Here is an 11,189-nt window from a genome sequence, read left to right as displayed (position 1 = left end):
GGCCGCCGTCGCCGCCACGCCGGGTTGCGCACTGCCGCACCCCGCGCCTCCCTCTCGCCCCGTCCCTGGCCACGCCCCCTGCGCCCCTTAGCCCCGTTCCCGTACCCCGCTCGAAGCGCCTCGCCGCCGATGAGCTCGATGCGCTCAACTCCGGCCACCCCCGCGCCAACCACGGCCACCATCGGACGCGGCGCACCGCGCCCGTCCCGTAGAGCCCCCAGACACCCTCAGCCGTGCCCTGTGGCGCGTTTCCGGTGAGGTCACGTGCCGCGCCGCCGTCCTGGAGGTCGCCGCCGGCGCGTCAACGCCGCCCGCCGACGTGGCCGGCCTGGGGCCACCGCGTGGGTCACTGACCCGTGGGCCCCCAAGGGCCCGGCCGGCCTGTTGAACCGGTCAACGCTGACGTGGCCGCCCCCTGTGTCTATGACATGTGGGTCCCGAATGAATAAGCAAATTAAAATAAATATAATTAATAAAAATAAAAATGGTTTAACAAATTAACTATTATTTAATTAATTAAGTAATTAATTAAGTTAATTAATCCGGTTTAATTAATTTAATTAACTAGTTGATTTTAATTAAACTGTAATTAGGATTAAACTAAACCCTAATTAAACCTAACAGTGTATGACAGGTGGGTCCCACGGGACCCACATGTCAGGTTGACCAGGTCAAACGGTCAACGCTGAGTACTGACGTCAGCACGACGTCATGCTGACGTCATAAATCCATTTTCGAATTAATTAAATAATTAATTAAATTTCAGAAATTAATAAAATCTTTAGAAAATCATATCTTTTAATCCGTAACTCGGATTAAAATATTTTCAACATGAAAGTTGCTCAGAACGACGGGACGAATCCGGAAACGCAGTCCGTTTGTCCGCCGCACACCCCTAACCTATCGAACCCGCAACTTTCCCCCTCCGGCTCCTCTGCCCGAAAACATGAAACACCGGGGATATTTTCCCGGATGTTTCCCCCCTTAACCGGCATCACCTCATACCACGTTAGGGCCCGCCTAGCATCGTTACTTGTCTTGTCGTGCATCGATATGCATATGTTTACATGGTATTCATTGTTTCTTCCCCCCTTTTTCTCTCCGGTAGACTACGAGACCGACGCTGCTGCTGCCCAGTTTGACTACGGAGTTGACGACCCCTCCTTCTTGCCAGAGCAACCAGGCAAGCCCCCCCCTTGATTACCAGATATCTCCTATTCTCTTCTATACTGCTTGCATTAGAGTAGTGTAGCATGTTACTTCTTTCCGTTGATCCTATTCTGATGCATAGCCTGACATTGTTGCTACATCTGTTGATACCTTACCTGCAATCCTAAATGCTTAGTATAGGATGCTAGTTTATCATCATTGGCCCTACATTCTTGTCAGTCTGCCTTGCTATACTATTGGGCCGTGATCACTCGGGAGGTGATCACGGGTATATACTATACATACATACATACTCTATAGATGGTGACTAAAGTCGGGTCAGCTCGAAGAGTACCTGCGAGTGATTCACGGATTGGGGGCTGAAAGGACCTTTGTCCTGACGGCCCTCTGTGTGGATCTGTGTGGCGGAGCGACAGGGCAGGTTAAGACCGCCTAGGAGAGAGGTGGGCCTGGCCCTGTTCGGCGTTCGCGGATACTTAAAACGCTTAACGAGGTCTTGGTATTTGATCTGAGTTGGCTACGAGCTTATACGCACTAACCATCTACGCGGGAGTAGTTATGGGTATCCCGGCGTCGTGGTATCAGCCGAAGCACTTTGTGACGCCAGCGACTGAGCGGCGCGCGCCGGATTGGACTGGAACGCCACTAGGCTAGGTCTGCTTCCGGCCGCGTTCGCAACGTGCAGGTGTGCATTGGGCGATGGGCCCAGACCCCTGTGCGCTTAGGTTTAGACCGACGTGCTGGCCTCTCTGTTGAGCCTAGGTAGGGCTGCGACGTGTTGATCTTCCGCGGCCGGGCATGACCCAGGAAAGTGTGTCCGGCCAAATGGGATCAAGCGTGCTGGGTAAGTTGGTGCACCCCTGCAGGGAAGTTAATCTATTCGAATAGTCGTGATCTTCGGTAACAGGACGACTTGGAGTTGTACCTTGAGCTTATGACAACTAGAACCGGATACTTAATAAAACACACCCTTCCAAGTTCCACGGACAACCCGGAGATCGCTTTTCCACAGGGCGACGAGGGGAGGATCGCCGGGTAGGATTATGCTATGCGATGCTACTGGAGATGCTACTTGGAGATGTTACTTGGAGATGCTACTTGGAGATGCTACTTGGAGGACTTCAATCTACTCTCTTCTACATGCTGCAAGACGGAGGCTGCCAGAAGCGTAGTCTTCGACAGGATTAGCTATCCCTCTCTTATTCTGGCATTCTGCAGTTCAGTCCACCGATATGGCCCTTTACACATATACCCATGCATATGTAGTGTAGCTCCTTGCTTGCGAGTACTTTGGATGAGTACTCACGGTTGCTTTTCTCCCTCTTTTCCCCTTTCCCTTCTACCTGGTTGTTGCAACCAGATGCTGGAGCCCTGGAGCCAGACGCCACCGTCGACGACGACCCCTACTACACCGGAGGTGCCTACTACTACGTGCTGTCCGCTGACGACGACCTGGAGTAGTTTAGGAGGATCCCAGGCAGGAGGCCTGCGCCTCTTTCGATCTGTATCCCAGTTTGTGCTAGCCTTCTTAAGGCAAACTTGTTTAACTTTTGTCTGTACTCAGATATTGTTGCTTCCGCTGACTCGTCTATGATCGAGCACTTGTATTCGAGCCCTCGAGGCCCCTGGCTTGTATTATGATGCTTGTATGACTTATTTATGTTTTAGAGTTGTGTTGTGATATCTTCCCGTGAGTCCCTGATCTTGATCGTACACATTTGCGTGCATGATTAGTGTACGATTAAATCGGGGGCGTCACAAGTTGGTATCAGAGCCGACTGCCTGTAGGAATCCCCCTTCCACACTCCTTGGCCGAAGTTGAGTCTAGACTTTACAAAACTTTTACTAACATGGTTGTGTGTCTTACGGGCACACGTCGCCATTGGGTGGTATTAGGATCTTTTATTCCTTGACCTATACTCTGGGACTCTGACATCTCTTCTATTCGGGTTAAATGAATTTTACTAAATCTAACATTAGGATCTCGTTAACATTTTCACCTGGAGAGCCCCTTATTACTGATGATCGTCTGCTGCACCAGAAGGCCCTGAAGATACTCTCCGCTGTTAACCCGAGAACTTGTGTTCATCGCGTTTGCAATTCACCTTCCACCGCAAACCCTTATGGATAACTACTTGCATTTGTTATTCTTACATCCATCCCCAGTGGTCTTGTTATTACAAGATACCCTGAAAAACTCGTCGTGGTTTCGATAATCCCTTGAGCTTACTGCCTTGCTGTTCTTGTCACTTGAATACCCCTACGGTTAATTCTCGCATTTATCGAGTATCCGCCCATCCCCCAGTTGTTCATGTGTTACACAAAAGTCTTCGAAATACCACCCGATATTCCGAAAATCCTCAGCAACCTATTGCTCTGGAATTTCTTGTTTGCTTTCATTATGATTAATCCCATAAGTATAGAAATCTTATTGACATTCCTTGTCATTACCATTTTGAGTCTGTTGACTCAATATGTTTGCGAATACACACAATCATCATTGATCCTTATAAATTACTTTTCCGGCTGAGCTGCCATTCTTTTTACTGGAATTGGTTCTCGACCAATCCAATTGTCTTTGATTGTACCCTACGGCTATTCAACTTATCCACCCCTAATCAGAGCATTGCTTCTGATCCCTTGATTTGGAAATCATAATTCCTTTGCATTTGACAATTGAGTTAGTCAGTTGTTTCTATAATCTGCTTCCTCTAGTTGAGTACCGATGCTCACGTCAGATCCCTTGTGGACCACCAGATCCTTTGTTGGATTTTATCTGACAACGCCCTTCATATTCAATAAACTTGTGAGCCTTTTCTCGGATACATAATGCCTTTGGTAAATTGTATCGTCTGCTTTCTCAACCACGCTCTGCCTTCGAGCTTGAGTTAATTACTTCTAAAAGATTCTGGTATAGGATTCCAAGATGCCCCGATGGGTTGAACCTATGCTTTCCTTAATATGTGTGAACTCGAAAGTTTTCACGAGTCGTACTCTTTTGGTATTTTGCCAGATAAAATTTCAACGCTATAACTTCATCGAAAGCGAGAAGTGAATGAAAGGGTATGCATTGGAGAAGTGGGAGTCGACCTTGAACTTGTGTTCATGCCCATGGACGCGATATATATCCTATCATGAAAGCTTCTTGTAACAATAACTATTTCCTTGATAACTAACCTATGGTATCTGTGAATTGATCCCTTGCAACCGTGGTTCCGACCATGATTGTTCTTCTTTGATCTCATTTCTCGGACAAGTTAAAACAATTGTCTTCTATGGATCAATACACCAGTCCAACCTTTACTTTGATCTTGTGTCGAGTATTACCCCCCTGGTAGCTCGAGATTATCATGGAACTGCATAACTTTTTATGAGTTCTTCATCAAGTGCTACCTTCCCACTGATTCCAATTTTCCGCGGGCTCTGTGTTACTGAACACTCAAAGACACCGATAACTGAACCGAGACCGCTCTACGGTTCAACAACTCTTCAGTAAGCTTCTATAAGTACGAGTTTGTACCCGATCACGCCATTCCTAGCCTGTTTGGCTATATCATTGTCGTGACGATTCTAATGGTGCTACCTGGTCCTTATTCTCGGAGCACCAATTTTCGACGATGAACTAACCTTACGTCGATTTTCCTTGTCATACCCTTTCACCTACAACAACAAGCTTGAGTTTGAGTTTGTGTCGTAACTATGGTTCCAATAACCTCTTGCTTCATCATTCCTTTGACTTGATGTCGTCGCTGATTGACTACATCTGCATGAAATCTCTCGACAATTGTGTCGTGATCATCATCAACCTTATGAGCTCTTCCAGGAATTCAATTGAATTCATGATGGGTAATACCATCCTTGCCCCTCGATGATTCATGTTCTCATCGACCACTTTATTGCCTTTCGTTCAACACAACTTGTTCGTGTTTTGTGTAAACCTTGAGATCACTCCTACCCAGCAGTTGATCTTCCTTACCTCGGAAGTATTACCATCTCTTTTTGTCAAGAATGTGGTGAGAATTTCACCACCTCTTAATAATTCTTGATATCATAATACTTCTTGCCATCTTCGTTCATTCCTTGGTCCCCGTATTGTTTTCAACCGGAATACCGACAATGGAGCTATGACGTGTGAATTCAAAACTTCTAGCAACCCTATTGCTTTGAAGTGAATGGGCGATAGTTCATTCTAAGTCCTTCGCTAATTGAATCACCATTCTGACATTGGTCGTGCAACCCAACCCATATTTCGGGCGCACCTTTCAACCAATGTTTAAATTGTGTATGTTTTCCTCGAGCATACTTCCTTATATCATTTGATCTGACAAATGTTATCTCCTTGTTCACTTAATGGTAGAAATCCATCTTTTGGGAATCTCGGTGAATTGCCGTTGAGTTCACCAGACACCTCCTTGTCCTCTCCTTGGGTTAATGATGAACTCTTGTTAACGGAAGTCACTTCATAGTTCATTTCCCGAGAATCTTACAGTGTCATCCCGTCAATTGGTGTTGCACCTTTCTTCTCAGGTATCCTAAGTCCGAGGTATCCTGACACCAATCGGATCTGAATCTCGGTCAGATATGATGGATGGGACAACTTTCCAGGAGTTATGTTGTTTGTCCTTTGATGACCCAGTAACATGATGTCATGCCTAGCACCCCCCCTGGCTGGAGGACCTATCATTATAGATTCCTTTTCAGCAAGGTTATCCATTCATCCATGAGAAAATTGTAAGACTTATTCTACAAGTTATTCCTGATGGATCCTTCGTGTTTCCAAAGTCTGGTCTTCACCTGAAGACCATGTCAATGCTATCTCGAAGCATGTCAATGGTACTCCGATTTTCAACAGGAACATTTGAAGCACGATGCTAAATTTTATTTATCACTTATCCTAAAATCGTTGTATGGGTAATATCATGAGATTCCTTCCCCCTTACCTAAATGGTTTTCTACTTTATATCCTGTCATGGATATCTTGCTCTGCTTGTCCTTGGGAAGGATTTACCCCTGAAAGATGTGTTTAAACACATTTTCCTTTCCATTGTTCTGTTTAAACATAATAATCACTTTTCCTTTCCATTGGTTTGTTTAAACCTTCTTGTGATCTATATAATATAAGCAGTAATATCCCTGCTTATGTAAACACCTCGGTGTACCATCTTGCCTGGTGTAACCCTGTTACTATTGTTGATGACATTCCGGTAGTCATCGATGGACGAGAACTTTGCCTATTGGTCCGCCTCATTCAACGAGCAGGAATTGGTTCTCTTCGTCCCTCGCCCTTGGTACCGATGTTGTTGCCGACATAACTGACGGGCTATCCTCTGACATGCCTTACTTACATGATCGTGCAAGACGTCATCACCCTTCTTGCTTTTAAACCACATGGTGGGCCCATAACCCACCGTTCCACAGGATCAAAACCTGACTCTCCTGTACACCCCCGGTTTCCAAAGTTATTCCCCACGCTTGACTTCGTATGTAATTCACGGGTCACCTTCCTAATGCTCTATTCTGGTATCAGACGCAATACTTACTCTCGTTGCTCTGATCCCCTTTCTCACTCCGGTTCAGACTTCGAGCAACTATCTATACGCTTGGAACCTCTTATTGAGCCTTCGTACCTTACTCTCGACATATTTTATTGGTTCAATTCGAGAGGTACTCTTATGCTCATTCATGGGTTAACCCCAGATTGTTTCCCTCATAAGCATTCTGTCGTAGCCGAGCTGCCCCTTACCTATTCGTAAGTACGTTGAAGATCCTGAAGAAAGGATGACGACTTCATCATTTTGACCTGAAGCAGAAGTATGAAGGCATCAATATATTGGGTTGACCTCGTCGAGAAGAGCAAGCCAGGATGAGAAGACCCGATATATTCGTTACCAGACCTTCCCCCCTTACTCCCCTCTTAAATCTCGGGACGAGATTTCTTGTAGTGGAGGAGAATTGTGACGCCCGGGTAATTAAGCTACAGTAGTCCCCGCTAATGATGCCACGTCACCTCGGTTACTGTGGATAAACTCGCGTTAGTTCGGAACCTAGTTCGAATTTCAAATTCAAAATCGAGCAAACAATAAAAGTTTTCAAAAATTAAATCTAAAATGTTCGGGGGTTGTCAAATATTACAAAGTTAATTATGGTGGGGTGCACACATTTTTATAAAGTGTCTGAATATTTTAAAATGAACTAAAACAGAAAAGGAAAAATAAGAAAAGGAAAATAAACCTAATAACTACAGGGGGAAAACCCTCTGGCCAACTGGGCCAACCGGCCCAGCCGACCGGCCCATTGGCCCAATCGGCCCCCCTCACTCCGATAACCCCCCGGGCGGCGAAACCCTAGCCGACGCCTCCCCCCACTCCCCCTCGACCCCCTTCTTCTCCCTCACCGATCCGGATCGGGATCGGCCCCGATCCCGTTGACCCCGACGCCGGGACCACATCGCCGGACGGCCGCCGCCTCGACCTCCTCCCCGCCGGTCCTCCCCGACCGTCCCCGAGCCCTCTGCATAGACCCTACGCCCGCCCCCGTGAGCTGCCCCCCTTCGGTCCCCCTCTCCCCCTAGTTCGCCCCGGCCGTCGCCACTCGACGCGCTCCGGCGCCCGCGGTCACCACGCCCCGAGCTCTTGACGGGCTCGCGTCCGCCATGCCGGCCGCGCCCCTTATCGCCATCACCGAGCCGCGGCCCCGGCGAGCACGCCCGCGCCCGAGGGCCGCCGTCGCCGCCACGCCGGGTTGCGCACTGCCGCACCCCGCGCCTCCCTCTCGCCCCGTCCCTGGCCACGCCCCCTGCGCCCCTTAGCCCCGTTCCCATACCCCGCCCGAAGTGCCTCGCCGCCGATGAGCTCGATGCGCTCAACTCCGGCCACCCCCGCGCCAACCACGGCCACCATCGGACGCGGCGCACCGCGCCCGTCCCGTAGAGCCCCCAGACACCTTCAGCCGTGCCCTGTGGCGCGTTTCCGGTGAGGTCACGTGCCGCGCCGCCGTCCTGGAGGTCGCCGCCGGCGCGTCAACGCCGCCCGCCGACGTGGCCGGCCTGGGGCCACCGCGTGGGTCACTGACCCGTGGGCCCCCAAGGGCCCGGCCGGCCTGTTGAACCGGTCAACGCTAACGTGGCCGCCCCCTGTGTCTATGACATGTGGGTCCCGAATGAATAAGCAAATTAAAATAAATATAATTAATAAAAATAAGAATGGTTTAACAAATTAACTATTAATTAATTAATTAAGTAATTAATTAAGTTAATTAATCCGGTTTAATTAATTTAATTAACTAGTTGATTTTAATTAAACTGTAATTAGGATTAAACTAAACCCTAATTAAACCTAATAGTGTATGACAGGTGGGTCCCACGGGACCCACATGTCAGGTTGACCAGGTCAAATGGTCAACGCTGACTACTGACGTCAGCACGACGTCATGCTGACGTCATAAATCCATTTTCGAATTAATTAAATAATTAATTAAATTTCAGAAATTAATAAAATCTTTAGAAAATCATATCTTTTAATCCGTAACTCGGATTAAAATATTTTCAACATGAAAGTTGCTCAGAACGACGGGACGAATCCGGATACGCAGTCCGTTCGTCCGCCGCACACCCCTAACCTATCGAACCCGCAACTTTCCCCCTCCGGCTCCTCTGCCCGAAAACATGAAACACCGGGGATATTTTCCCGGATGTTTCCCCCCTTAACCGGCATCACCTCATACCACGTTAGGGCCCGCCTAGCATCGTTACTTGTCTTGTCATGCATCGATATGCATCTGTTTACATGGTATTCATTGTTTCTTCCCCCCTTTTTCTCTCCGGTAGACTACGAGACCGACGCTGCTGCTGCCCAGTTTGACTACGGAGTTGACGACCCCTCCTTCTTGCCAGAGCAACCAGGCAAGCCCCCCCTTGATCACCAGATATCGCCTATTCTCTTCTATACTGCTTGCATTAGAGTAGTGTAGCCTGTTACTGCTTTCCGTTGATCCTATTCTAATGCATAGCCTGACATTGTTGCTACATCTATTGATACCTTACCTGCAATCCTAAATGCTTAGTATAGGATGCTAGTTTATCATCATTGGCCCTACATTCTTGTCAGTCTGCCTTGCTATACTATTGGGCCGTGATCACTCGGGAGGTGATCACGGGTATATACTATACATACATACATACATACTTTACAGATGGTGACTAAAGTCGGGTCAGCTCGAAGAGTACCCGCGAGTGATTCACGGATTGGGGGCTGAAAGGACCTTTGTCCCGACGGCCCTCTGTGTGGATCTGTGTGGCGGAGCGACAGGGCAGGTTAAGACCGCCTAGGAGAGAGGTGGGCCTGGCCCTGTTCGGCGTTCGCGGATACTTAACACGCTTAACGAGGTCTTGGTATTTGATCTGAGTTGGCTACGAGCTTATACGCACTAACCATCTACGCGGGAGTAGTTATGGGTATCCCGGCGTCGTGGTATCAGCCGAAGCACTTCGTGACGCCAGCGACTGAGCGGCGCGCACCGGATTGGACTGGAACGCCACTAGGCTAGGTCTGCTTCCGGCCGCGTTCGCAACGTGCAGGTGTGCATTGGGCGTTGGGCCCAGACCCCTGTGCGCTTAGGTTTAGACCGGCATGCTGGCCTCTCTATTGAGCCTAGGTAGGGCTGCGACATGTTGATCTTCCACGGCCGGGCATGACCCAGGAAAGTGTGTCCGGCCAAATGGGATCAAGCGTGCTGGGTAAGTTGGTGCACCCCTGCAGGGAAGTTAATCTATTCGAATAGCCGTGATCTTCGGTAACAGGACGACTTGGAGTTGTACCTTGAGCTTATGACAACTAGAACCGGATACTTAATAAAACACACCCTTCCAAGTTCCACAGACAACCCGGAGATCGCTTTTCCAAAGGGCGATGAGGGGAGGATCGCCGGGTAGGATTATGCTATGCGATGCTACTGGAGATGCTACTTGGAGATGTTACTTGGAGATGCTACTTGGAGATGCTACTTGGAGGACTTCAATCTACTCTCTTCTACATGCTGCAAGACGGAGGCTGCCAGAAGCGTAGTCTTCGACAGGATTAGCTATCCCCCTCTTATTCTGGCATTCTGCAGTTCAGTCCACCGATATGGCCCTTTACACATATACCCATGCATATGTAGTGTAGCTCCTTGCTTGCGAGTACTTTGGATGAGTACTCACGGTTGCTTTTCTCCCTCTTTTCCCCTTTCCCTTCTACCTGGTTGTTGCAACCAGATGCTGGAGCCCTGGAGCCAGACGCCACCGTCGACGACGACCCCTACTACACCGGAGGTGCCTACTACTACGTGCTGTCCGCTGACGACGACCTGGAGTAGTTTAGGAGGATCCCAGGCAGGAGGCCTGCGCCTCTTTCGATCTGTATCCCAGTTTGTGCTAGCCTTCTTAAGGCAAACTTGTTTAACTTTTGTCTGTACTCAGATATTGTTGCTTCCGCTGACTCGTCTATGATCGAGCACTTGTATTCGAGCCCTCGAGGCCCCTGGCTTGTATTATGATGCTTGTATGACTTATTTATGTTTTAGAGTTGTGTTGTGATATCTTCCCGTGAGTCCCTGATCTTGATCGTACACATTTGCGTGCATGATTAGTGTACGATTAAATCGGGGGCGTCATAAATAGCTTCTTGGCGAGTCCTCCCAGATAAACCTCCAAGTCATTCTTCTTCCCTGCCAGTTCGCCAGCTTTGTCACTCAGGGCTATCTTCTCACGCTTCTGTTGGGTGACCTCCTGATTGGCCGAGTCGAGAGCAGCTTTCAGAGCAGCATTCTCCTCTTCGAGTTTGCTGACCGAAGCCAGCTTCTCTTCTGCAAGTTTCGTTTTGTCCGAAGCCGTTTTCTGCGCCTCGACAAGGTCAAGGTCCTTCTTCTTTAGAGCATCCTTCAGTTTTTCTGCAAAATGACAGTGAGATCAGACTCAAGAACGGACGAAAACAAGGACAGTTGTCAAGATCCTCACCAAGCATACCTTTTGCCTCTTCCTTCGA

The sequence above is a fragment of the Triticum aestivum genome, chromosome 1B (assembly GCF_018294505.1).
Source record: "Triticum aestivum cultivar Chinese Spring chromosome 1B, IWGSC CS RefSeq v2.1, whole genome shotgun sequence".
NCBI classification, from domain to species: Eukaryota; Viridiplantae; Streptophyta; class Magnoliopsida; order Poales; family Poaceae; genus Triticum; species Triticum aestivum.
Note: the sequence above shows the minus strand (reverse complement) of the source record.